Source organism: Ranitomeya imitator, chromosome 1 (assembly GCF_032444005.1).
Source record: "Ranitomeya imitator isolate aRanImi1 chromosome 1, aRanImi1.pri, whole genome shotgun sequence".
Classification (NCBI taxonomy): Eukaryota; Metazoa; Chordata; class Amphibia; order Anura; family Dendrobatidae; genus Ranitomeya; species Ranitomeya imitator.
Genome location: NC_091282.1, coordinates 1,132,140,214 through 1,132,145,222, shown reverse-complemented (window position 1 = coordinate 1,132,145,222; position 5,009 = coordinate 1,132,140,214).

Here is a 5,009-nt window from a genome sequence, read left to right as displayed (position 1 = left end):
CGCCACGACCAGGGCCAGCTCCCCCCACCCCCGGGTCCCGCCCCCGCCCCCCGCTCTATACTCACCTCTCCTGGTTCCTGTGGCGCCGGCAGCTGCAGCGTCCTCTGACTCTGCGACGTCTCAGAGCAGAGGGCGCGATGACGTCACTACTGTGCGCGCCGCTCTGCCTCTCTGTCCTGAGCGTCGCAGAGCCGGAGAGACGCTGACTGCACCGGACCTGCGCTGGGAACGGGAAAGATGAGGATTTTACTTTTTTTTTTTTTTCTTTATGTCTGACTGTCTGGGGCTGGGGCAATGCTGGACACACTGGGGCAATACTGGAGACCATGGGGCAGATTGCTGGACACACTGGGGCAGTACTGGAGACCATGGGGCAGAATGCTGGACACACTGGGGCAATACAGGAGACCATGGGGCAGATTGCTGGACACACTGGGGCAATAAAGTCCACTTTAAGGGAGGATATTAGCGAAGGGAATGAGGATGTCGAGTCCATATGGGTTGAAATTCATGGAGGGAAAAATGGTAACAAAATTCTCATTGGGGTCTGTTACAAACCCCCAAATATAACAGAAAGCATGGAAAGTCTACTTCTACAGCAGATAGATGAAGCTGCAACCCATAATGAGGTCCTGGTTATGGGGGACTTTAACTACCCGGATATTAACTGGGAAACAGAAACCTGTGAAACCCATAAAGGCAACAGGTTTCTGCTAATAACCAAGAAAAATTATCTTTCACAATTGGTGCAGAATCCAACCAGAGGAGCAGCACTTTTAGACCTAATACTATCTAATAGACCTGACAGAATAACAAATCTGCAGGTGGTTGGGCATTTAGGAAATAGCGACCACAATATTGTACAGTTTCACCTGTCTTTCACTAGGGGGACTTGTCAGGGAGTCACAAAAACATTGAACTTTAGGAAGGCAAAGTTTGAACAGCTTAGAGATGCCCTTAATCTGGTAGACTGGGACAATATCCTCAGAAATGAGAATACAGATAATAAATGGGAAATGTTTAAGAACATCCTAAATAGGCAGTGTAAGCGGTTTATACCTTGTGGGAATAAAAGGACTAGAAATAGAAAAAACCCAATGTGGCTAAACAAAGAAGTAAGACAGGCAATTAACAGTAAAAAGAAAGCATTTGCACTACTAAAGCAGGATGGCACCATTGAAGCTCTAAAAAACTATAGGGAGAAAAATACTTTATCTAAAAAACTAATTAAAGCTGCCAAAAAGGAAACAGAGAAGCACATTGCTAAGGAGAGTAAAACTAATCCCAAACTGTTCTTCAACTATATCAATAGTAAAAGAATAAAAACTGAAAATGTAGGCCCCTTAAAAAATAGTGAGGAAAGAATGGTTGTAGATGACGAGGAAAAAGCTAACATATTAAACACCTTCTTCTCCACGGTATTCACGGTGGAAAATGAAATGCTAGGTGAAATCCCAAGAAACAATGAAAACCCTATATTAAGGGTCACCAATCTAACCCAAGAAGAGGTGCGAAACCGGCTAAATAAGATTAAAATAGATAAATCTCCGGGTCCGGATGGCATACACCCACGAGTACTAAGAGAACTAAGTAATGTAATAGATAAACCATTATTTCTTATTTTTAGTGACTCTATAGCGACAGGGTCTGTTCCGCAGGACTGGCGCATAGCAAATGTGGTGCCAATATTCAAAAAGGGCTCTAAAAGTGAACCTGGAAATTATAGGCCAGTAAGTCTAACCTCTATTGTTGGTAAAATATTTGAAGGGTTTCTGAGGGATGTTATTCTGGATTATCTCAATGAGAATAACTGTTTAACTCCATATCAGCATGGGTTTATGAGAAATCGCTCCTGTCAAACCAATCTAATTAGTTTTTATGAAGAGGTAAGCTATAGACTGGACCACGGTGAGTCATTGGACGTGGTATATCTCGATTTTTCCAAAGCGTTTGATACCGTGCCGCACAAGAGGTTGGTACACAAAATGAGAATGCTTGGTCTGGGGGAAAATGTGTGTAAATGGGTTAGTAACTGGCTTAGTGATAGAAAGCAGAGGGTGGTTATAAATGGTATAGTCTCTAACTGGGTCGCTGTGACCAGTGGGGTACCGCAGGGGTCAGTATTGGGACCTGTTCTCTTCAACATATTCATTAATGATCTGGTAGAAGGTTTACACAGTAAAATATCGATATTTGCAGATGATACAAAACTATGTAAAGCAGTTAATACAAGAGAAGATAGTATTCTGCTACAGATGGATCTGGATAAGTTGGAAACTTGGGCTGAAAGGTGGCAGATGAGGTTTAACAATGATAAATGTAAGGTTATACACATGGGAAGAGGGAATCAATATCACCATTACACACTGAACGGGAAACCACTGGGTAAATCTGACAGGGAGAAGGACTTGGGGATCCTAGTTAATGATAAACTTACCTGGAGCAGCCAGTGCCAGGCAGCAGCTGCCAAGGCAAACAGGATCATGGGGTGCATTAAAAGAGGTCTGGATACACATGATGAGAGCATTATACTGCCTCTGTACAAATCCCTAGTTAGACCGCACATGGAGTACTGTGTCCAGTTTTGGGCACCGGTGCTCAGGAAGGATATAATGGAACTAGAGAGAGTACAAAGGAGGGCAACAAAATTAATAAAGGGGATGGTAGAACTACAATACCCAGATAGATTAGCGAAATTAGGATTATTTAGTCTAGAAAAAAGACGACTGAGGGGCGATCTAATAACCATGTATAAGTATATAAGGGGACAATACAAATATCTCGCTGAGGATCTGTTTATACCAAGGAAGGTGACGGGCACAAGGGGGCATTCTTTGCGTCTGGAGGAGAGAAGGTTTTTCCACCAACATAGAAGAGGATTCTTTACTGTTAGGGCAGTGAGAATCTGGAATTGCTTGCCTGAGGAGGTGGTGATGGCGAACTCAGTCGAGGGGTTCAAGAGAGGCCTGGATGTCTTCCTGGAGCAGAACAATATTGTATCATACAATTATTAGGTTCTGTAGAAGGACGTAGATCTGGGTATTTATTATGATGGAATATAGGCTGAACTGGATGGACAAATGTCTTTTTTCGGCCTTACTAACTATGTTACTATGTTACTATGTAATACAGGAGACTATGGGGCAGATTGCTGGACACACTGGGGCAATACAGGAGACCATGGGGCAGATTGCTGGACACACTGGGGCAATACAGGAGACCATGGGGCAGATTGCTGGACACACTGGGGCAATACAGGAGACTATGGGGCAGATTGCTGGTCACACTGGGGCAATACTGGAGACCATGGGGCAGAATGCTGGACACACTGGGGCAATACTGGAGACCATGGGGCAGAATGCTGGACACACTGGGGCAATACTGGAGACCATGGGGCAGAATGCTGGACACACTGGGGCAATACTGGAGACCATGGGGCAGAATGCTGGACATACTGGGGCAATACTGGAGACCATGGGGCAGATTGCTGGACACACCGGGGCAATACTGGAGACCATGGGGCAGAATGCTGGACACACTGGGGCAATACAGGAGACCATGGGGCAGATTGCTGGACACACTGGGGCAATACTGGAGACCATGGGGCAGAATGCTGGACACACTGGGGCAGTACAGGAGACTATGGGGCAGAATGCTGGACACACTGAATACTGGAGACCATGGGGCAGATTTCAGGACACATTGAGGCAATGCTGGAGACCCTGGGGCAGACTTCTGGACATACTGGGGCAATACTGGAGACCATGGGGCAGATTGCTGGACACACCGGGGCAATACTGGAGACCATGGGGCAGAATGCTGGACACACTGGGGCAATACAGGAGACCATGGGGCAGATTGCTGGACACACTGGGGCAATACTGGAGACCCTGGGGCAGATTGCTGGACACACTGGGGCAATACTGGAGACCCTGGGGCAGATTTCTGGACATACTGGGGCAATACTGGAGACCATGGGGCAGATTGCTGGACACACCGGGGCAATACTGGAGACCATGGGGCAGAATGCTGGACACACTGGGGCAATACAGGAGACCATGGGGCAGATTGCTGGACACACTGGGGCAATACTGGAGACCCTGGGGCAGATTGCTGGACACACTGGGGCAATACTGGAGACCCTGGGGCAGATTTCTGGACACATTGAGGCAATGCTGGAGACCTTGGGGCAGACTTCTGGACACACTGGGGCAATGCTGGACACTGGGGCAGATTGCTGGACACACTGGGGGTAATATACTGGACACACTGGGGCAATGCTGGACACTGGGGGTAATATGCTGGACACACTGGGGCAGACTGCTGGACACACTGGGGAAAGGCTGGACACTGGGGCAGATTGCTGGACACACTGAGGGCAGATTGCTGGACACACTGGGGGTAATATGCTGGACATACTGGGGCAGATTGCTGGACACACTGGGGGTAATATGCTGGACACACTGGGGCAGATTGCTGGACAACATGGGGGTAATATGCTGGACACACTGGGGCAGATTGCTGGACAACATGGGGGTAATATGCTGGACACACTGGGGGCAGGACTTGAGGCATGGGCAGAATGTAGATACGGGGCATGATTGGAGACACGGGGCAGGATTGGATCATGGGGCAGGACGGATACGATGGAGGCTGGTGGGGCAGGATGGGGAGATCATATGGGGTAGAATGGATACTCATGAGGGCAGGATACGACAACATATGGCTGGAGCCAGGAATGAGATAAACGGGGCCAGGGTGGGGAATATTATTACCATAGGGGATATTAAGGGATATTATTACTGCAGTGATGTATTTATTTTATTTTTTGAGTATACTGTTTTAAATGGGGGGGCGGTCCTGTTACTGTGCAGAGTGACACTATATCACCTTTTTTTCTTCATGTGGTGTAATGTAGAAGTTGTGAAAAATTAAGTAATGTGTTCTGCAAGCGGAGCTCGAGATAACTGTGTTATTTCCTGCAGAAACGAGTCCTGGCTGGAAGGAAT